The sequence below is a fragment of the Vidua chalybeata genome, chromosome Z (genome assembly GCF_026979565.1).
Source record: "Vidua chalybeata isolate OUT-0048 chromosome Z, bVidCha1 merged haplotype, whole genome shotgun sequence".
Lineage (NCBI taxonomy): Eukaryota > Metazoa > Chordata > Aves > Passeriformes > Viduidae > Vidua > Vidua chalybeata.
The window spans coordinates 6,188,840-6,212,792 of NC_071570.1; positions in this window are offsets into that span (position 1 = coordinate 6,188,840).

Below are 23,953 nucleotides of genomic sequence, written 5' to 3' on the forward strand. Positions count from 1 at the left end.
TCTATAAGTGAACAGCTGGACCAGAAGCAAGAGGAAAAGCTCAAAGAATTGTCAGGAACATCTGCCTGAAACCAAACCAAACACAGGGGTCTTATCAATGGAAAAACAAATTCTAGGACTCACTGAGATCAATTATTGTAGAAATCATTCTCTCCCCTTCCCCCACCACCATACAAAAAGATTACATAAACTCCTGAAAGCAGAATTCCATCAGTACAAATTAATTATGGTGATTAGAAAGAAATCTAAATCACAGACAGGTGATAAACTACTGATTTGCAGATTAAATGAGGGTGTATGCTTATATACATATTGCTTTTAGTAATTTTTTCCCATATATGCCTGACCAGTCATTCTGGGAGAGAAGATACAGGCTTATCTCACATTTTGGTTTTATGCACTATGACTATTTTGACGAACCCATTTTATTCAGTTCTAGAATAATGAATTCTGAGGCTGAGCTGATATTTGTCACTTTAAATTTATAAAAAAAAATGAAAGAATGGCATGTATGCCTCACATTTCATTAGTAATAACTATGCCTGTATAACTATAAGTGACTCAACTGTAAAAAAAAAGTCTGATAATGATTTTGCGGTTTTTAAAAGCATGTTTGGGTATCTAACTCATTACCTTTCATACACACAAATACTGAAAAGGAATGTGTTTTCTGCAGTCTGAATACATACCCAGATATTATCAGCATTTGCCACATACAGAGCCCACAACATAAGGCATCACCACAATGTCATGACTGAAATTCACAACTTCTCTATGCTTGAGCTTTGCAAAGTGCCTCTAACCTTAGCATGAGCAGAGCCCTAAATTCCATGGCCACAGATCAAACCCTTCCACTGATGTAGTCACTCCATTGTTGAAATCCAACAGATCAGGCAGGCAGGCAATAAATTCTTAAATAGTTCACTTAGGAAGGTTTGGCTGGCACCTTGAGAAACCTGATCTAATAGAAGTTGTGCCTGCCCATAGCAGAATGGATGGAACTAGATGACCTCTAAAGAGCCCTTCCAATCCAAATCATCCTAGGATCCTAGGGCTGTATTGCAAAGAATGAGAGAAAATAGAAGAAGAAGTACTTAGAAATCTAGGTATGTGTACTCCCTCAACAAAAGTAACTTGACATGAGCTCAACCCTGACAGGTAAGTACAATAAAAAGCTGTTCTCTAGAGGGACAGGCATCAAAGAGAAGAACATTAAATTAACTGGCTAAATAACCAGAGAGTAAGAGGTGAGGAAGCTTTGTCTCAGTGTAAGGTATTTAATGCAGAGACAAGATAAGCAAAGGCCGCTACAGCAGCTGCACCTTCAAGTACATCCAAGAATAGGTTAGAAAAGATCTTTTTTTGTCTCTCTAGATCCCTGCAATCTATCTATATTTGTCTGTAGTCTAAACCATGCAAAATGTGTTCAAACAACTCTTAACAAAACAAAAACACATTCTTGGGGTAAAATTTGTCCTCCCAAAAAGCCCAAGCCCACTTAATTGTTAACTGTGAATATATGTACATAACTGAGTAAATAGTATCTCAATCCACAGATTAAATTCATATGCTTAAAGACATCCAGATAACATTTAAACAGTAGAAGAAGAGAAGTATGAAGATAAAAAGAAGCATCAGGATGAAAATACAGAGTGACGCCAAAGGAAAGGAATTCAACAGGGTTTTTTCCCTTGTATTTAGATTATATTAGATTAGGGAGACCTGTGCTGTTGGAGGGGAAAAGAAACCAAACAGCTAAACAATATCAGGGAACATAAGGTTTATGTTTCTATCCTAAAATAGGGATTAATTTACTACTTTTTAACTTCTTTAAAAGTCTGTTAGAGACCTCACAATGTCATCTGAAAATCTGCTACCAAGTTTAACTTTTCTTATTGTTTCAAAAGATTTTTTTTTTCTTTTTGTATAGGTAATCTTAGGGGAACGAAAAGGAAAAGCAGAACACCAAACAGCTATTTATAAACAAACTGAAAGTAGAAACAGCAAAGGTAGAGTGTTGTTCATATTGATGCAGAGATTGAAAATAACAGTACATGAGGAAATAAATGAACCTTAAAAATGTGCTACATCCTTCATCATAGAGTAATGGGCTGAAATTCTGTAATTTATAGTCTGAATTCTATCTTTGGTTTTCATCTAGATTCTAGGATTAGACTTTAGTCGTGCATTTGTTGCATTTCTGGACGTAGAAGCATGATATGGCAGAATTTTCAAAACAAGACAAACAGCAATTAGGCTATATCTAAAATTTCTGTACATAAAGACTAAAATAGATCATATTGAGAGATTATCTATGTACATATAGATGAGATATTAGAATATACGACTGACACAGAAGAACATTAAAGCCAATATTAAAAATAATGTTGCTCCTGCCAAAGGAAGTCAAAATAATGTTAACTTGCTAATATGGCAATCAAAGTTATTTTAATTCTATTACTGCTGCTGAAGTCAGGAGGCCTAGAATACATGTATTAATATCAGAATTTTCCACAAATTTGTTTACAAAACTATTAACTGTCGCCAAATACTCTTTATATTATGGAATTTTTATTTTTTTTGTGCATTTTTGTGTGTGTGTTTTGCTTTTTTTTTTTCTTTTGGTGCTGTTTGAGGTTGGTTTGGTTTGGTTTGGTTAGGGTTTTTTGTGAAATAGATACTTTGAAGTTATGAGATGCACTGCAGGAAGAAAATCCTTTTAACCCTGCCAAGTTCTTATCTATAGTGAAGTATTTTCTTGCTAGTGACAGATCTATGCAGAATTCTGAGTATTAAAAGCCTATTTAAAGCAATGCAAGTTTTACTATTTCCTTATGCTTATGGAAATAGTGGATGAACATGTGAAATGCACAGATTTCAAGAAATAATGATTTTATCCAAAAAGATAAAACCCCCTAAAACTGAAATGACCATCAGTTCTTGAACTGATAATCCATCAACCATTTTCAATGGGATATTGTCTTAAACATCCACACATTTACTTGAGGGACTGACTCTGCATTTTTGAGTTCCTGCACTCAGGTGTACACCTTGTCTGCATCGTCATTCCAGCCCAGGGAGGCACACAGGAGGACAGGAGTGCCTTCACACACTATGGCTTCCAAACAAAGGTCAGAAGAAAGTCCAGCAATTTTCTCATCTCTATAATGATATAAGAACCCCAGGGCAAGCATTAGCACACTCTTGTGGGTCTCTCTAGGACTGAAAATAATATTGCTCAGATCAGAAAAGACTCTGCTTGCTCTTCTTACCCTTTTCTAAACCATAGATATTTGCCAGTTTTAAGTACACGTGAAATTATTGCATATCACCTCTTTTTTTTCAGCCTATTGCATAAGTTTAGTTCCTTGTTGGTCATACTGTGGATTTAATTTTCCAATCTGTTGGCTGTTTTTAATTTGTATATGAAGTTCTGAACTATTTTTGTTAATTCAAAATCCTGAATCATGAACACTAAAAGTAGACATCATATTCTAATGTCAAATCTTTAAATATCTTATGCAGAAGACAGGCTACTGTCTTGACTGTACTTTATTTATGTCAAAAGAAAGAATTTTTATCTAACAGCTTATTTACTGATGCATACATCTGATTTTGTCACAAGACCTTATTCTGAATTGATTTGATTGAACTGATTATCTTCCAAGACCCAAAAACTTTCTTCTTGGTTGGTTCCGTGTTATTTAAGATAAGCCTTTACTTCTTGTTGTTAAGGTCTACATATGTGATTTCTTAATATAGCATTTTTCATTGATATTTATTAAATCACAAAAATTGCATAGTAACCATTTAAAGAGAAAATTTCTGCATATTAACCTGTTCCATACCAGTTGGCTAGCATAGTTAAAACAATATACGGTACTTCATAAGGTATGGATGCACTTTTCACAAAAGAAAAAAAAAAATGAAAAATTCTTGGATTTTAAATAATTTGGTTCTGCCTTTTTAAAATGCTGTTAGAGTTCCATATTAAATTTTTAAAACCTAAAGATGCAAAACAAGCTTTTATCTGTCGTATACATTCCTGGACATCTCATATATTGCAAACTTTGGAGAAACAATTAAATAATAAGAAATAAAACACTTCGGAGAGGTCAGCTATGTTCTATGAAAATAGCTGTTGCCTTTGATACCACTGAATACCTACAGGAAAAATTATATTTCTAAAAACATATCTTTGATAGTGCCCATTACAACTGCAATTTTTGTTTATAAGATATAAACCTAATATGAACACATGTACAACCTAGTACTTCATTTTATAAGAACAGAGGATGAAAAAGTTATTCACTTTCCTTGTTGATACTGTCCATGTTCTTAGAAAAGACGAAAGTGACATATTAAAATTAGGCACACATTTCTTCAACTGGTACAAGCAGGTCTCTTTGAGACGTCAATATTTTATGAACTGGTTTGCCTTGTAATTGGGAAAGCTACTGATTTAAAAGTAAAATGACAATCAAGCAGCCAATGTGAGAAATTAGGCAATGTCCATTATATCAGAGATGTGCATAATTTATGAACTCTGAATTTCAGCAAAGAAAATAAAAAGTCTGATTGTCTTAGGGTGTGATTGAATCTAGCTGAAGTGTTTTCCCAGAGATATCGGTAGCTTGCAGATCAGATCTGTTCTGCTCAAATCAGGAATTACCCAGACCTCTTGTTTCTGAACAGTGAAAGAATTGTGGGTGACGTGCTGGCTGCATATTGTCATGGGCTTAACAATCACAAAATTACACAGCTTTTCATTCTTGAAGAACTGAAGAGGGGAGTCAGCAGAACTGTTCTTGAGGGCCTGTTTAGGAAACTGTTGACAGAACCCCTTGAGAAGCAGTCCTGAGGGGCAAAGGATGATACCAAGGTGGAAGTGCTGATCTGCTGGAGGGCAGGAAGGCTCTGCAGAGGGATCTGCACAGGCTGGATCCACGGGCCAGGGCCAATTGTGTGAGGTTCAACAAGGCCAAGTGCTGGGTCCTGCCTCTGGGTCACAGCAACCCCCTGCAGCTCCAGGCTGGGACAGCGTGGCTGGAGAGCTGCTGAATGGGAAAGGACCTGGAGGTGCTGGTTTTCAGTGGCTGAACACGAGCTGGAGTGTGCCCAGGTGGCCAGGAAGGCCAATGGCACCGGGCTTGTGTCAGCAATAGTGTGGCCAGCAGGAGCAGGGCAGTGGCCATCCCCCTGTGCTGGGGGCACTGGTGAGGCCACACCCTAAATCTTGGATTCTGTTTTGGGGCCCTCAATAGAAGAAGAGATTAGGGTGCTGTAGTGTGTCCAGAGTAGGGAATCCAGCTGGAGAAGGGTCTGATTTGGAGTGGGTGAGGGGGCTGGGTGGTCTCAGGACAGGGCTGGAGGAAAGGAAGCTTAGGGGAGACTTTATTGCTCTTTACAATGATCTGAAAGGAGGTTGCAGCCAGGTGGGGTACAGTCTCAGCTTTCAAGTAAGGGGTGATAGAATTAGGGAAAAGAGCTTCACGGTGTGCCAGGAGAAGTTTAGACTAGATATTAAGAAAAAAATTCCTCTCTGAAAGGGTGGTCAGGCATTTCAGCAGGCTGCCCAGGGTAATGATGTAGTCACTGTCCCTGGAGACTGTTAAAAAGACACTTAGCTGTGGTGCTTAGGGATGTGGTTTAGTGGTAGAGGTGGCAGCACTGGTTTAATGGTTGGATTTGATGATAGAGTTCCTTTTTAATCAAAATTAAAAAGAAGCTCAGCACAACAAAGAAACCAACCCCTGCCCCCCTTATATCTACATAAACAAAGCTTTTGAGAGTTTAATTTGTTTGTTTGTTTATTGGTTCATTTAATTATTGAAATGTTTTAATTGAATCTTGTCTTTGGGAATTTCTAGTCCCCTTTGATAAGAAAGGAAAAATGGCTACAAAAGTATAGAGCCATTGCCAGTGGGTTTAAACAGAGAGATGTTACTTAAAATAATGTTTAGTTGATCTATAACTGAGGCTAATCACCCATTGTCATCAAAAGCTATTAACAAATACTTAAGATATCTCTTATCTGGACCCTATTTAGACATGAGCTTAGTTTTGACTGCATGCCGACATACAGTCATGTTTAACACTCTTCCCCTGTGTCAAGGACAGTGGAGAATGACAAACACAGATTCAATTTCAGCAGAATTATCATGTCTTCCTGTATTGATGAAATCTCTGTGGGATAAGAAAGTTTTCTTCCACAGAAACATTACTTCAAAGCAGAGCCAAATTTCGGTACAAACAAAAGACAAAGGAGAAAATAGGAAAAATAAAAAAAAAAAAAAAGGATCTTGCAAAACAGCAGCAGAAAGACTTTTTTTCCCAGTCAGGCAAAGAATGTAATTTATTTCCCAGATTTTCCCATGTATTAATATACATTTAGATCTATCTATCTATCCTGCTAGCTATGGCTATATCTAACCACAATAAAACAGTTGAGCTCTCTCAAGTGTTATGCCTTTAAGTTAAACTTTATTGAAATAAAATAAGGAAAGAACAATACATTTTGCATTCTTCAGAAGCCAGTGTTCAATAAATACTAAGTTTTGATCGATTGATACAGTGTCATATTTGACTAAAGAGGTGGGAAAGTTGCTACTGTTGCTTTGTGCTGGCTGGAAGAAGAATGCACTATTGATTTTATATGTTGGATGGGCTGTCAGCATACAGTGCATTGTTGATTTTGACTTTTATAGCCAACATGTTTCCTTTAATTGGATCATTTGTAAAAGAGAGGAGGGTACCTGTTCCCTTCTGACAGTGACTGATTACAATCATTTCATGTTTGTCAATATTTGATAAACCCACGGTTACCCAACAACATGGCTGAAAGCAGCATCTTTATGCATTTGCTTGTTACCCTTCTTTCCTGTTTTTGATTTCAGTCTCAGTGTAACCAGAAAGTTGTGCCAGCAACTCCTTCATCTTTTCTTTTCTTTCTTTTTTTTTTTTTTTTTTTTTTTTTTTTTTTTTTTTTTTTTTTTTTTTTCCCTAAAATATTTTTTGTAAGTTCTCACTTCTTGTGGAGGAAGATAGAGTAAGGAGGAGAGGAAGAAAATTTTTGCTTTGAGTGAAGATCACTGCCAATATCTCTTGATAACAGAAAAATTCTGGGGCACCCATTACTGCCCTTGACCTTGTTGCTCTCATTGCTATTTTTGATGATAAGGTGCAGTTCTGTAACCTTGAGACTGAGCTTTCCACTCTCTAATGGTGAAATAAAAACCAGGATACCTATAATGTACCTAAAACATTTGTCTTCCTTTTTTTTTATTCCACCTTCTTCCCATTATTATTATTAACTTTTTTTTTCCCCCAATATTCTAGATGCAAATTAAAATATCACTACAGAGAGGCCTGGAGCTCAGGGAAGAACAGAGATGTGTGCACAAAGCATTGCTATAAATTATTTGAAGAGAATTCATGTTGGTATTTTAATTGTGTCTTTGATGCTCAGTTCACAGATGGCTGATAATTTCATCTGATGTACTGAACAGTTCTATGTTTTACTCTTGAAAGAAAAGATGCATTCACAAGTCAGGCTCAATCTTTGTTCTCTCCTGCTTAGTGAGGCAAAGCCTCTTTCATTTTCACTTATGTTAATTAGGACTAGTAATGTAGATGTAATGCCATCAGGGCAGGAATATCTTCAAGGAACACAGGCCTGTGAGGTGGAGCAAACACTCTTGGCCACGAACCTCACATCATGATCAGAGCCTTAAGATATCTTCTCCAGGATATGATGGAAGTACCTTGTTTGGGACAAAACATCCTCGTCTGGGAAGATTCAAAAGAGGCAGAAAGAACCTGTGTTTTCTGCATCTCTGAAAATCTGGTTTGCAAATGGAGTAGATGCTGAGCCTTGTGTGGCCAGCTGCCCTGCTAGCAAAAGGTGAGGGACATCCTTTCTGCCATTGACATATTCCATATAGCCAGATGTGAGAAAGCTACACAGAAACATGCTTATTCTTTTGTACTTCATTTGCCTGGGAAAGAACAGTTACTAAGATGTGGTCTGCCTGAAGAGAGGTACAGGCTCCCTGTCCCCACTTGCTTTCCTCAGATGGTCATGCAAGCAGTGCTGTCCACTTGTGTTCCTAGAGATGAACACAGAGCACAGAAAATTTCTTTTAATTCTCCTCCTAAGGGGTCCAGTCCTCCTAAGGGTCCTGGAAGTCTCCAAAAAACAAATAGAAGGCAGTCAGAGGCACACTTATCTCCTTCAGGTTTATTTTAATATAGGTGGAGGAGGAAGAAGAGGGACTAACTTCAGGGATTAAGGGAACAGATGAATTCCAGCTGCTGACCTCAGTGTCAGAACAAAACAATGTGTTCTTGAAAACAAGACAGCTCATCTTTTTCCAAAGGAACATAAAATATAGCTTTAATGCCACAGTGTATGCAAACTAAGAGATAACCAAGCAGCAGCTGACAAAAGAGGTGAGTGCAAAAGAAGAATGCAACAAACTAAATTGCGCTGTATATCACTTTCTCACCTTCCCTTAATTTATCTTAAAATTAGAAGATATTTATCCACTAAAAACCACAGTGGATTCAATCAGAATCAGCAATCAGAATCTTATGGTCTGTAAGTCCTGAAGACTCCTTCTAGAAGCCAGGCAGCAGCTGCCTGAGTGCCTGGCTGGTAGCAGAAGTTCACATGGTACCCAACAAACATACATGGGCACTTCACAAAGAACATCAAAGACAGGGAACAGTGCCTTTACCCAGCTTATCTGCACAAAGTTTTCTTGAACCCTTGACATTTATTTTGACCCCTGCATTCTTCTATTCCTGGCCCCTCCCAAATCAACTTATTTCTAATTACATTTTCCCCATTGAATCCAGGTCTGAGACCTTCACACCTAAATTTGGTGTTTCCGTTCTTGTTGGTTTTTTTCAGCTTTTTTCTCTTTGATTTTTTTTTTTTTTTTTACATGCAGCAATTACTGCTGTTATGCCAAGTAACTTCTAATCTTCTGGACAAAGAAATAAACATTGTGTCAAGGACCAGTCATCTGCCAACACAACTTGATAGATAAAAGAGCCTTGATGGATTAAAAAAAAAACCTTCTTTCACAATAATGACATTTTTTTGTTCATATATATTTCCATATATAGATAAATATATATATAAGCACATTTATATACATATATACATATGTATATATTTGCATGGTATATTTATGACATTTTTAGTCAAAATATATTATTCTCATAGCATTCACGCTGCTCAGTCAAAACATTGTCTTCACTTAAAAAGTAGGATTTTAGTCTGCTTTAGAGGTGAAAGACTTACACAATTTCCTGATATAGATGGAGACAGAATGAGTGTATAAGTTTATGGCTATTTGGATTGCAAATTTGACACCAAATCTAAAATTAAAAGTAGCAGCTCCCAGTGTTTAAGTAACTCTAAAACACAACTCTCTCTTACTAAAGAAAACTTTCCTAGTAAGGAAAATTACTCCTTAATCAGAGTTGGTTTTTGAAGTTGGTTTTGTAAGAGGAATAGGGACCACTTTTTAAGATAGAAATGATTGTAATTGTTAAATCCATTTTTAAATAGATGCTCAAAGATCTTATGACCTAGCTCCAGACTTCAAGAGTGTAGACCCACTGCACATAATTAATCATTTTTAATGATCACTGGAAAGAAACAAACACTTTAATGAAGATGAGTAGCAAATTTGCCTCTACTTATTTGCATCCCAATTTATATGATGGATTTAGAAATCTACATTAAATAAGACAGTTAAATAAGCAATTGGAGAATCACAGGATCATAGAACAATTTGAACTGTAAAGGGCCTCTAAAGCCACCTAATCCAACCCCCTGCCATGGACAGGGGCATCCTTAATTAGATCAGGTAATATAGATCAGGTACTGTTAGACTAGTGTATTGATACAAGAGTAGCAGATCGGGTTTCAATTTTCTCCTAGGATTGTATTTTGGGATGATTGTTTTTCAATGCTTTTGCTAAAACTGGGTACCTTTCAAAAAAAAAAAATAAGAGTTCAGAGAAAGAGAATGACTTTGTAACGTATTTTGTTAGGCCAGCTAGTGTGTCAAAGTGTTAGTTCTAGTCCCTTTTCCCCAGTTTGTGTTTGTGTTTTATAGAAGCAGTCTTCAGACCAAATATATCATGTAGTCAAAAATAATTTTTTTCTTCTTTCTCAAAAGTAGACCTTGTCAAAAATAAACACACAGAAATGTGGAATTTTAAGCTCTAAAACCACAAAATAAGCACGTAAAATATTTTATCTCTTTTTCAAAAATGTAACATTTTTCTATGTAAATCATACAAATCATACTGCATTTTGAAATGTGGACCACAGTATTTTACTTAAAGAGTGTTTCATTATTTCCTTGTTGATACATTCTGGAGTTGATACCCAGACCTGCTTGTCAAATATACATCGTGTCATATATATAACAGGGGAAATGAGGGTTGCTTTTGGACTTTACAGTTCAACCAAGAAAACTACCCTTATACCACTCTGGAATCACAAAGTTTTCCATACCCTAGTTTCTGTGAGGCATGTGCACCCCAAAAATTCAAATCCATTTATACTTTTCTATGATATACTGATATTTTATTTGCCTTTTTTTTTCTTCTTATTTTAAGTGGGAAATATTGAAAAGTATAACTTTGTATTTCTTTTTCTACATTAAGAGGAAAAAATAAACACCATGTGCACATTTCCTATCTGTTTTTTTTTCCTTTTTTTTTTTTTTTTTTTTTTTTTTTTTTTTTTTTTTTTTTTTTGACAGAGGTGTTGGTGATAAAATATTGACTTCTGAGATTTTATTTTGGATCTACGTGTAAGTGGAATCTAAATAAGTGCTCATCACATTCTGTGCAGCTCAATAAGATGCTCAGTCAGTCTAGTAGGTCTCACATCCTGCACTGCATTACCATCTCTATTAAATATACCATTTTGTTAAAGATATGTATCCAAAAGAATGATTCCAATTAGGTAGTGATCATTATGAACGAGTGCCTGCTATTTTTTCCAGCAGTATGCATTTGTGTCACCTGAAGAGAGAGTTCTGTCTCCTATTAATTTTTATCCCTGATCTTATCTCTGCCACTGCATTCAGGTTCCCTCATCCATTTTAGGTCCTTCTTATTCACGCCAATACCTCTAACCAAAGTATGCATGGCTGCTAATATCACACCTTAATTGGGGATATTAGCAAGATAGCCCAGCTTTAGTCTTTTAAGCACCCTGGGTGACATTTCTATGGGAACAGATTTGCAAATCACCACACGCTTGCCAGAATATTCTTTCTGAAAAGCACAAGCGAGCCTGAGCTCACACACTTTCACACACAACCCCACACAAACTCCTCCTCAAAGCCTCCCTTTTAAGGGACTAGTCATTTTTATTCATTTCAATAGCAAGTGTGAAATACAAGCTTGTCATCTCCCTTTCGCAGTACCACAACCCAAAATTATAAATGGGCTGACATTTATGTGAGACCAAAATTTAGTGTTGCATTGGTAGTGGGTATTGAAAATGTTTTGATATGACAGATGAAATACCTGCTGCAGAAACCTTTGTTAGACTTCAGCTAACTACATCTGGCTAGAGGGAAAAAAGACAGGGCTTCAGGCAACTAAATTTAATGGTATTTCATTAGCTCCCTCCCCCAGTCCCACCCCAAAATACTGTAGGATTCATGTCTTCAGATAAAGGTTTTTAAAACTGTATCCACTTGACAAGTATGTGTGAAGTCATCTCCTCAGCCTCCTGATAATTTCTGGTGACCTGTGCAGAATATTCAGTGTTGGCTGAACAAGACAAGACAGGACCACAGGTGGCAGATTGGATCCTGCGACTTCATTATCTGTACTTCAGAACAGTCATGGTACTTGGTCAAAATCTATATCTCTTCATATTGAAATTACATTAGAAAGATACTGCATGTAGTGAGCTTCATTCAGAATATGTTCGTGTGAAAACTGTCTTAACCAAAATTTATATACAAAGCTCCTGTTTAGTTTCTGCTAAATTAGGACTGAAGTGCAATTTAGTCAGTCAGTAGCCCTTAGCCCAAGTTTTCTTATGGTCAGAAACAGAGTGCAAATACTCTCAAAACTTTTCTGGGGTATTTTTTTCAGTTCCCTCCAGAGAATCAATGCAGCAGTTATTTTCTGGTGATGGTCATTTATTCAGGTTCTTACCTGAGCTGCCTCTACACTAGGAATAAGACTAAAAGTCTCATGGGACCAGTCAGAACCACATAAGGAAGTAAACTAAAATAAATTATAGCAAACAGGTGAGCTTTGCTTTACAATTGAGCCTAGCTCAAATTTACTTTGAATATTGACTGAGACCTCTGAATACCTTTTTTTTTAATCTGAACTGTTCTGCCATTACATGATTTTATAAACATATTTCAAAACTGTTCATATGAGGAAATAAGACAGAGTGATGTACAAATATAAAGGCTTCACTTCATTAAAGTTATCAAATTAATTTCCCTTGGAATCAAGGTAGGCTGGACTTGTTTTGAAGATTAAGTTTGATGGAAGTCCAAATTTGTAATTATTAGGATGTCAGCAAAGCTATCCTCCCCTTTTCTTTATAAATCTTAGTTCTTTCATATAAGTCTTTTCTAACAAAGAATTTTTGGAGACATAGAACTATGCTAATTATGAAATCAACTCAAGTCCTGCTATTAGACAAACCTAATCTGTCGATCATAGAGACATGGGGAATAATGAAGTAAAATAAGTCAATTCTATCTAAATAGATTGCATGCCTTAGATAAGATAACTATGAACACAAACTTTCAGCTGTCTTTTTCTGTTGAATTTTGCTTCTCAGAGGATTTGAGGTTTGGCTTTCTTTTCACACTGTGCTGAATTTTTCTGTCATAAATTGTGGCTTGGGAAAATGCTACATGAATAACTGAGTCCCATCTCTAGCCACATTATTTACTAAGTGTATGCTTAATTTTTGGAACTTGAAGATTTCTCTGTACTCAGAAAATGAATGAATGCTGTGTTGTAAAAGGAGTAACAGCAGTTTAATAGTAATAGTAGTGATAGAACATAGTGGCAGTGATAGTAGCACTACTACTACTACTACTATTACTACTACTACTACTTGCAAACTAGTAACATAGAAAAAGAGTTGGAATAGATTTGAGAAGTCTAGCTACCTCCCCAAGAGTAGTCTTAACTATATATCATATATATCTTATTGTATATAAGATTTTTTTTAAATGAAAAATGCCACAATGTCATGTTTCTAACTACATCAACTTGCTCTTTCATCAAAATATCTCAAAATCAAATATCAATACAAACACTAATCAGGCAGAGGTTTTTTAGGCACTCAATCTTTGTACTTTCCTTTCATTACCAGAGTGCAGCTATTATACATATACATGGTATTGTAGCTGTGGCAAGGAATCTAACTTCACACATTTGCTACAATGAAACCTGCAATCAAAATCAGTTATCTTAAAAAAAAAAAAAAAATCCCATGCACCTAATTAATAATTATTTGAGGTAGGATAATTCATTATTAGAAAGCCTGATTTCTTTAAAAAGGAATATTTTGGATGCTCAAAATAAGAGCCATGAACAATTGGACGATAGTCTAAATCCAAGTGAAATCAGTCACAACTTAGATATCCCAGCATGGCTGTGCATCTTCCCTTGTGAGTCCTATCTATTCATTTAGAGTGGTTTTTTTTGGTTTTTTTTTTTTTTTTTTTGTTTGGTTTTTTTGTTTTTGTTTTTGTTTTTGTTTTTGTTTTTGTTTTTTTTGTGTGTTTTTTTTTGTTTGTTTGTTTGTTTTTTTTTTTGTTTTTTACCAGCTTTGTGAAGCTGACAAATTGTGTTGCAAAGCAAAGGCCTGATTCTGCATCTCAGTCTGTGTGTTTAAACAAACCCCTCTTTGGTGCCCAACCAAAGGATGCTAGACACAATTAAGCCTGGATCTCCTCAACTCATGGACAGATTCATTCTTCAAACATCCCACACAGTATCCAATAAAGACCAGGAGACTGAGCAAGTACAGATTTATTTATCAGAGGGAGAATTTGCACATTTCAACTTTTCCCAGCATTCTGTGTTTCTCACCACTGCAGGCACCCATTAGTTTTCTTTCTATCATTTTAAAGTTAATTGAACAATTTCCTTACATATGCCCACACATACTCACAGAAATGCATATCAAGAAACAAGTTCACATTGAAGTGTCACTTCCCACAGACCCAAAAATGTCTCATTAGTATAAAAACATGGATCTTAAAAACTGATTTCTTTCAATAGAACTGTACACTTCAGCTTGTGTACAAATTACACATCACTGGTTAAAAAGAAGATGCACATAATGTAGGGAATGAACTGTTTCAATTTTTTTTTTCCCTTTCCTTGCTGCTATAATTTTTATATCTCATTTTACCTCTGTAATTAAGACAGGTCTGGTAGGTATTTAAATTAGCCTGGCTTTCATCTCTATCACACATTCATTTCAAAACTTTTATGAATATTTAATAGAGGTTTTATAATTCATGGTGATGTGATGAACAGCCTTTTGGCCGTTAAGTCAATTGACAGAAAGGAAAAAAAAAAAAAAAAGAAAAAAAAAGTACCCCTCTCTTCAGGCAGAAATAATAACGATTCTATTTCTGTTCCTAGATTGGTGATTACACAGTCACCTGTTTTCACATTAAACTTTGATGATAAATTACTCAGCAACCATGATAATATCAGAAGTTTTACTGGCCAGAACAAATTGCCAGTAATTGCTTGTATGATAAAGGGAAATAGCTGTTTCGTAGTCCTTCTGTCCTTCCCCTTAGGGAATATCTAAAACCCCACAATCAAACTGGTCCTCTCCATATATATTTCTTTTTCTCTCTCTTTCCTTCTCCTCTCTGTTCTCTTTCTTTTCCTTCCAGCCCACCCCTTTTTTTTTTTTTTTCTTTTTTCTTTTTTTTAATTTCAAATCACTTCAAAGGCAACTCTCTCAGCATTTTAAGAATATATTAACATTCCATTAACACTGTCATGGTTTTTGCATGCCTATCAAGAACACAGGCCAAGGAGGCCAGTAAAATTTCATATAAGTCTGAGTTTAAACATGTCAATTTATTTATTTATTCACTTTTATTCAGTGCAGTCAATATATACTGTAAAGCCATATTTGGGTGGGGTACTGGCAGTAGATTTTCAAGCATAACAAAAGATGCAGTCATAAAGCATGCATTTTGTACAGAATATTTCACAAAGAACTAGCTCTTATTATTATTACCCTCATCATCAGAGATAAATCACCACAGTAAATCACCACTGCTGTTCTTATTGCTGTTATTGTTATCATTACTGTAATTTTGCAATTATTATGATTATAATTTTTCTTATCAATGTCAAACTAGGAACTTTGTCAAGTTCAGAGCTCTCTTTATGATAGATCTCTTAAAACCAGAGGGCAGTAGCATTTCCCCACTGTGAATCACAATAACATCATTCACTGCACTGGGAGAATTTATCTCTGTGCTCTGGGCTATAACATGACATGGTTATGTCTTTTTGGGAACCCACAGGGGTAAACTCCACCCTGGCAGCAAGAGACCTTCACTAGTGCAATGGTGGTCTTCCAGACCTATGTAAGAATTCCAGAACCTGTGGGTCTCCATCAAATATCAGCAGATAGCTGGGTCCCCCGACCTTTTTTGTGCCTAGACTGCAAAGCAAACTACACAAACAGCAAAATTTAATGTATGTGTGCTGTTGCATGTATTTGTACTACAGGGTATTTTTCAGAGGAAGAATAGGTTTTTGGGCAGAAGCCTCTGTTAATTTTTTGAGGGGAGGTTGTGTTGTTTTGTGTTTGGGTTTCTTTCCCTTAAAAATTGACAATTTTTTTAAAGGGTTCAGAAACAAGGATCTTGATCACATTCAGCAAAAAACAAAACAAAACAAAACAAAACAAAAATTAAAGGTGTTGATACTTATTACTGTGTTACAACATTCACATGTTTAAAACCACACGCATGCAATGCTGAGCCAGTATGCATAAAACCACAGTGGGAACTGAAGTGGTAAACATCAGTATATTGGGCAGGTTTGTGGAAGACACAGAGAGAGGACAGACAGGATGATAAATAAATCAATACCAAATTCACTTTCCTGTTATCCTAGAATATTAATTTACTGAGTAAAAAAAGCATAACGGAAAAATTATTATTACTCAAAACCTTTTTCAGAGGAAGCCTGGGTTGTGCCAGTACACCATACATGAGAACAAAGGTCTCAATGGGGTTTGTACCCCTTTCCTTCATAGGCTCTGTGAAGATAAATGTAGCTCAAAATTCAGTAGAGGGTGATGTAGAGATGATTACTTTTAGCTTAAGGGGTTAAATTAATCATCAATATTTTTATCTTAAGAATCCTTTCTTCCTTTCTCTTCAAAGGAATCTTCAGAGCTTCAGCTCTAAATAAAAAGGGGGGAAAAGGCCTTGTCATGCAAACGTGAGCACATAAACATGAAGCCTTATTTCTATTGCTTTTGATGTGTGAACACAATGCCATTCTCTAGCTGGCAAGTACCCAGATGCTTTCTTCTTTATTGCTGGCTGGAGCACCTAATAGGCATAAACTAACTGCAAACAGGACCCACATGGATTTTAGCACATTTAGATCTTGAATAATTTAATAATTTGATTTCAGTGATGTGAGATTGATTCAAATAAGCAAATGTTTACAGGATTGTAGATGTGGAAGACTATCAGTCTAAGATTTCAGGTTATTTCTCCTCCAATATTCCCTATTTCTTTTCATATTATAATTATGATCATGGGAAATTTCACACCTATTCCTATCTTTAAGGACATGTGTTTTCACATGTAATACAGTCTTAGAATCTTATCAAACTGTGGCTGTACAGGATCACAAGATACCATCTAACTCATCTGTCTGTCCTATGGTCAGATCAGATCTGCCTTCATCATTTTTAACAGGAGTGTGTTCAAATAATTCTTAAAGAATTCAGTGGTGATGTCTCCACATCTTTCCCAACAGCTGATGTCAGACCTTCACTTCCCTTTCCATTGGAAAGGTTTTTGGTGATTTCTAGAGGGAATGTTCTTGGCTAAGGTTTTAAGCCCAATCCTTATCTTGTACAGTGAACAAATTATCCTCTTCCTTATTCCATTTTTAACTTGAGGCTATTTCCATTGCCCCTCTCTATCTTCTGTACACAGACAAAGCATTAATTTAAACTCATTTATTAAAAAAAAAAAAAAAAAGTAAAATTGAAAACAGTGGATACCATAACATAGCTGCACTAAAGAGTAAGGTTGAGGGATGAGTTTGTATGTCTTCTTTGCAAAACTCTGCTCCATATTTAATGCCCATAACTGACTGTTCCCTTTCTTGTGATTGAGAAAATCACATATTTCATTGTTTCCTGTGCAATATTTGTGTAGCTTACCGTGCTTACTTCAATGCATTTATCCTTCTTGGCTGAGCATTTCGCCCTACACCTGGGAAGGAATAACCCCATGTAACAGTACAATCTGGGGAATAACCAGCAGAGAAAGCCCTGATGGTCATGATGGCACCAAGGTAAGCATTAGCCAGCAGCACACCTTGGAGCAAAGGCCAGCAGCCACCTGAACTGTGTTAAACAGAGCCTTGCAAGCGGAGGAGGGAGATAACCCTTCCCTTCTGTCAGTGTGTGTCACTGGTATGATATTCCTGTTGTGATATTTCTAGATTTCAGTACCCAGAACTGGGCTACCCAGTAAAGAGAGACATGGAATTAATACAGAGGGCTCGGTGAAGGGCCACAGACACAAAGAGAGGATTGGAACATCTGTCATATCAAGAGAGGCTGAGACAGCTGGCACTGCTCATCCTGGAGAAGTGTCATGGGGATCTTACCTGTAGGTATAAATATCTGATCTGAAGGAGTGTCTCTTGCCAGCAGTACACAGGGACAGGACAAGAGGCATCACACAATGAACACAAGTAGTGATGTCTGAACTGTACTTGTACTTGTCAACTATTCATTCTTTCCTGGTATTCCTCTTCTTACAGAACTGATTGAATTAGTAATGGTGGAAAGTAAATGAACTGTTCCTGGCAAATCTGTTTAGGTGGTTATGTAACACTTCCATGAATGCCAGGCTTTTAGAAATTGTTAAATTTTGTATGATTTCTCCTTTTCTTGGAACTGAATATAGCCTGAGTAGGTGATCAGTCTCATCCTTCTTACTCAGTTTTGTTCCTCTACCCCAGTTTCTAGAGGTTATTTTGACTCAATGGCAGTGATTACTGGGAAGTGATTTGGGGAAATTGACTTTTTTGTGACAGGTTCAAATACCTTGATTTTCAAAAGATGTACAGAACATACCAAAAACCTTGTTGTCTTTTTCAAACCAGAATCTTTCTGGTTTTGAACATCTTCACATGTTGTACAAGGATTTGAAATTATTTTTTTTCACATAGTAAAATCTTTGTTCCAATTGAAGTTAAAGGATTTTTGCAAATATATAGAGGGAAAAGATCTGATCTTAAGACAGTCCATAGAGCATAAATTGAAGAATATAATCTTTGAAATTATTTTTTAAAAAGGGATATAAATTCAATAGGACATATACTATGTATTATCTCTTACTTTATAGCAAAAAAGAAATATATTTTCTTAATGTGAATGGGCATAGACTGTTCTACAGAAACAAATAAATATCTTGTTCAGGAAGAAGTCAAGTCTATATTGTAAGGATTACTTTCTTATTTGCAGTGTTATAAAGAAAGGCATCTGGACATGTGGGTGCATTAACCCACTTCTGAGCTCTTCAATGACATGTTTTATTACTCTGGGGAAAAATTTTAAGGTCTCCTTTCCATTACTTTTCCATGGTGATATATTTTGACTCTACAGTGTTATTATGTTTTTACTAAGGTACTATATGGACATATAAAATAATTTTCACAAAATGTGCAGGCTGTATTGCTCATGCACAGTAGCAGAATTCTCACTGAAACACATAGCATGGTCTCTTCATCTGCCTATCTCTGGTTTTCTGCTTTTATATTTTTCTCACATATACATCCAAAAAAACCCAAACAAACAAACAAACAAACAAAAAAAAAAACAAACAAAAAAAAAACCAAAACCACCCCTTTTATTATTTTTTTTAACCAAGTGATACTGAGAACAACTGGAATTCCTAGTTATAGGATTTTATACTGAAAGGGAATAGGTTTTTCTTTTCTTGTTCTTCTTCCTTTTGTGGTTTCCCCCTGAATCTGCACATAGACTGTCACTTCTAGTTGTGGTGTTCAGTTCTTCCTACTGACTGCATGAATAGCCTGAGAACCTGAGGCTCTGGGATGGTTTCACCAACTCCAGCATCCCATTCTTTTGAAAATGCAGAGTCTCTACTGAGCTCCCAAATAAAAGGGTTACAGAGATGGTCCATAGGAAATATTGCAGTAACAGCTGGGAGAACAGAGCATTCAATGAGCCAAGAAGAGAGATAAAGCACCCCCGGTAAAGGTGGCAGCAGTTCTCCAGAGGCTGCTGTTCTCACCCTTCCTCTCCTCCAAGTATTGCACAAGTGGTGGCACCTCACTACTTCAGGGGACTCTATTTATTAAACACTTGTTTAACACACTTACTGTTTTTTCATCATGCAGGGACTCTTTCATCCCCAGCTCAACATGCTCTGGATTTATTTTCTAAAGATTGATACAAGGTGAGGAAGATATTGCCCTACAATATTTGTGTTATTTTACAGTTGTCGTCTTGAGACAATGCATATTGGGGCTTGGGCACCATTAACAAATATGTTAACTTTATGTGACAACTGATTAATTTTGGTTTAAGGTTATGAATACAAAAGAAAGCATGCTGGTATATAACGTGAATTTTAATGATGTCACTGCACTAGTAAAAGATGAGAAAGATAATTTAATTTGCTTTCTCTGAAAGGTCAGTTCTCTTGAGATGATATTTTCCCTGAGGGTGTCAATGCCCCTCACTCATCTTTCTTGCTTTTTCTCTCTCTCTAGAAAGTCAGCATTTATATTTAAACAGAGGAGTATCTGAGATTTTTCTTCTCAGTTTTTTTTTTTATTCTTTTTCTTTTTGAAAAGTAGTGTCAAAGAGAAAAAAAACAAACAAAAAAAAAAACCTCCAAAGAATCACAGATATTTCATTTTGAAACTCAAGCCCATATATATTTAGACAATGTGCTTCTTGCTATTTTAGTTCCTCGTGTCTGTGCATGTTGCACCTAAGTAGTTAAGCATGGCACAGAATCTGGAAGCATAAATACAATAAGTTTCTGGAGTCATTTTACATTTGCACCTTGGAATGTGGCAGTGGGGAACAAAGGATAACAGGGAATGGAATAATTCAATTTTTGTATTAGACAGGAAATATTTCATTTGGGAAGCTATAACCACCTCTGGCAAGTGCTGAGCTCTTTTTGCTGCCAGGCAGGTTGACCCTACAATTCACTGTTTTGCCCCAAACTCTGGACACTATAAACTCTAGGGATCAAAATTGCATTTTTTGTTAGCCAATCAACACACAGTAAATTAATTTCTAGTTAGCTTTTTTTCACCATCATTTGCATTTTGTAACAATTTTTAAGTTATAAAAATAATTTAATATCTTGGGAGAAATTGGCACTGGGGATTGGGTTGACCACATGTAATTGTTTGAGAAATGCTTTCTCCTAATGATTTGCATTTGTGTCATCAGGATAATGCAATTTGCCTTTGTTCTTCTTGGAGACAGCATATACAGACTGTCTTGAGATTTTCCCTTTTTTAATTCTCTGAAAAAAATGTAAAGATATTTAATTTAAATGAAATCAGAGTGTTATAAATGTGATGGTGAAAAAAATAAATAAATTTGCCAGAATGCAAGCTGATTCAACTGAAGTTAAATCACAACCTAAATAAACCAAGTTTTATTTCAATTTCTACAGGGTAGTTTCTGACAAATGAAGGGAAGCTAGCTGCACTAAAGAGATCAGGATCTTGAAAGAAGAGCAACTTTGGAATTTTTTCAAGCTATGTGGTCTGAAAAAAATCAAGAATCTATCTCCCTAGTATAGGAGTAAGGGTATGAGAAGAATAATGACAATAGGTAGAGGTGGACTGAAAAAATACTGATGTGCTCAAGGGCTGCAAGATTAATTAGAGAATATAAAAGAGAACACTTATAAAGGAAAATGAACTGAGGTTGGCCCAAGAGTGGAACAGGTCTATTAGGGTGATCAAAACAATGAAAAGCCTGTCAATAGAGAGGATGTGAGAAAACAAAGTTTGTTTACCCAAGGAAAATGAAGACTTAGAAGGATATGATGGTTGTCCATAAATAAATAGGGAGAGCTCACCAAGGAGACACATGAGCTATTTAGCCTAACACTAGTGTTGGCATAAGAATAAATAGAGTGAGTTGACTAGGAACAAATCTAAGCTAAAAAGAAAATTAAGAAGATTGTAAATTGCTAGAGCAATGAGGTTTCAGAGGCTCCTTCTAGTGAGTGGGATGGTGGAGAACAATGAAGGCATCAGTAAATTTATGCATATAATTATAAATTATACTATACAGTCTCTATAGGCACAGAAGTCTGACTTTGTTTACTTTAGAGAAGGTGGGTGCCTAACTCTGCTCATGTGTTGCTAAAGTAGAGTAATGATAACTGAATAAGTAAAGACTGTGTGTAAAAAAATAACACTGATCATATAAACCAGCAAAATTTGTATTAATTAACCATTCAATAATGGAATCCTAAATTGGGGAATTTTTTTTTTTTTACTTATATCTGCTTGACTTACACCTTTCACAACCTCATTTTTTAAGGGATCTTTCTTATGTTTAATGTTTAAATAATAAAACATTTTTTTAAATTGTGTAAAACAAGAAAACAAAGCTCACTACGATCAACCTGTCTTCAATTCTAACTTCAAAAACATCTTGTACATTATATATTGACCAATACGGTGTATTTTTTGTAATCTGTTCCATGTACATGTTTATTATAGATTCTGAGTTATATAAGCCCAAGGATGCAGAGTCAGATCATTAACTCCTTGAGAGCATTGCCCATTTAAGGTCTTAGTGAGACTGACAGAGTAGCATGTAAAGCATATATAAGATTTCAGATTACTTCACTCTGGGAATTTAATATAGATGTAACTTTTTTCCCCATGTCAGTTTATGATGTCAACCAATCTAATAAAAGATGTCCCTGCCCATGGTCAGGTATTTGGACAAGATGATACTTAGGGTCCCTTCCAAACCAAATAATTTTATAATTCTATGAAAAGAAAATTGGCTTTGAGAGTTATGCAGTAGAATAGGGGAAAAAACTCTAAGACTTGATCAAAATACAATATGAAAATTCTGCTGAAATACTTGCAACAATTTATCAGAAATATAGTCTTTGAGACTTTGAAGTGAGTTTTGTAGGTGTCTGTGTGTGGGTGTGTGTAGGTGTCTTTAGGTTAATCGGTTTGGTTGAGTTTATTTTAAATTTTATTTTTTCGTGTTCTAAGATTTTATTATACAGGATATTTTCTTAAATTCCTTTGGCCATTTCCTTTTAACATGTGACATACAACTTCTCTATGTGAGGAATCTATTCTTAGTTTCAAAATGTCATCACTGTTTTAAAGGCATAAATTAAATATTAGTGGCAGTCTGAGAAGTGCACAGCTAAGTGTACAGCAAATGTCTTACATGCTGCCAGTGAAATCCCTCACAGACACAGAAAAGCTATCCAAGTTTTATGAAGCTGAGAGGAAATAGGAATAAAATAGGAAAAAAAAAAATCTGCTTCTGACCATTCCCAGTGTTCAGGAGCTTGAACTGAATATCACATTAAATCCCACACCTTTATTTATACATATTCAACTCAACTTTTACATGCCATGGAGGCTAGTAACAAACTGTCTGGATGGCCAGGCCCAGAGAGTGTTGGTAAATGGAATTATGTCCAGCTGGTGGACAGACATCAGTGGTGTTCCCCAGGGCTCGGTATTGAGGCCAGTTTATCTGTATCGAGGATCTGGAGAAAGGGATTGAGTGCAGTCTCTTTGCAGAAGACACCAAGCTGGGTGTGAGTGCTGATCTGCTGGAGGGCAGGAAGGCTCTGCAGAGGGACCTGGATCCAGGGGCTGAGGCAAACTGTGCAAGATTCAGCAAGGCTGAGGGCTGGGTCTTGCCCCTGGGTCACAACCATGTCCAACAGTGTTTCAGGCTCGGGACAGTGTCTGCCCAGCAGAAAAACACCTTTGCATGTTGGTCAGCAGTGGCTGGAATGAGAACAGTGTGCCAAAGTGACAATGATATCCTGGCTTGTGTCAGCAATAGTGTGACCACCAGTGACTGTCCCCCAGTACTGGGGACACTGGTGAGGCCACACATCCTGGGCCTCACATGACAAGGAGGACACTGAGGTGGTGGAGCATGTCCAGAGAAGGAAACAGAGCTGGACAAGGGGCTGGAGTCTGATGAGGAGCAGCTGAGGGAGCTGCTTGGGCTCAGCCTGGACACAAGTAGGATCAGGAGGGACCTTACTGCTCTCTACAGCTCCCTGACAAGGGGTTGTAGCCAGGTGGGGATCAGTCTCTTCTCCCAAGTAACAAATGTTAGGGTGAGAAGAAATGGTGTCAGTTTCTGCCAAGGATATTTAGACTGGATATTAGTAAAAACTTCTTCACTGAAAGCATGGTCAGGCATTGGAACAGGCTGTCCAGGGCTGTGGTAGAATCACCATCTTTGGAAGTGTTTAAAAGCCACACAGATGTGGCACTTAGGGACATGGCTTAGTGCTAGACTTGGCAGTGCTGGACTTGGTGATCTCAGAGGTCTTTTCCAGACTTAACAACTCTATCAAAAGGACAGCAAAAATAAAGAAGCAATGTCTGATAACACTCAGGCTTC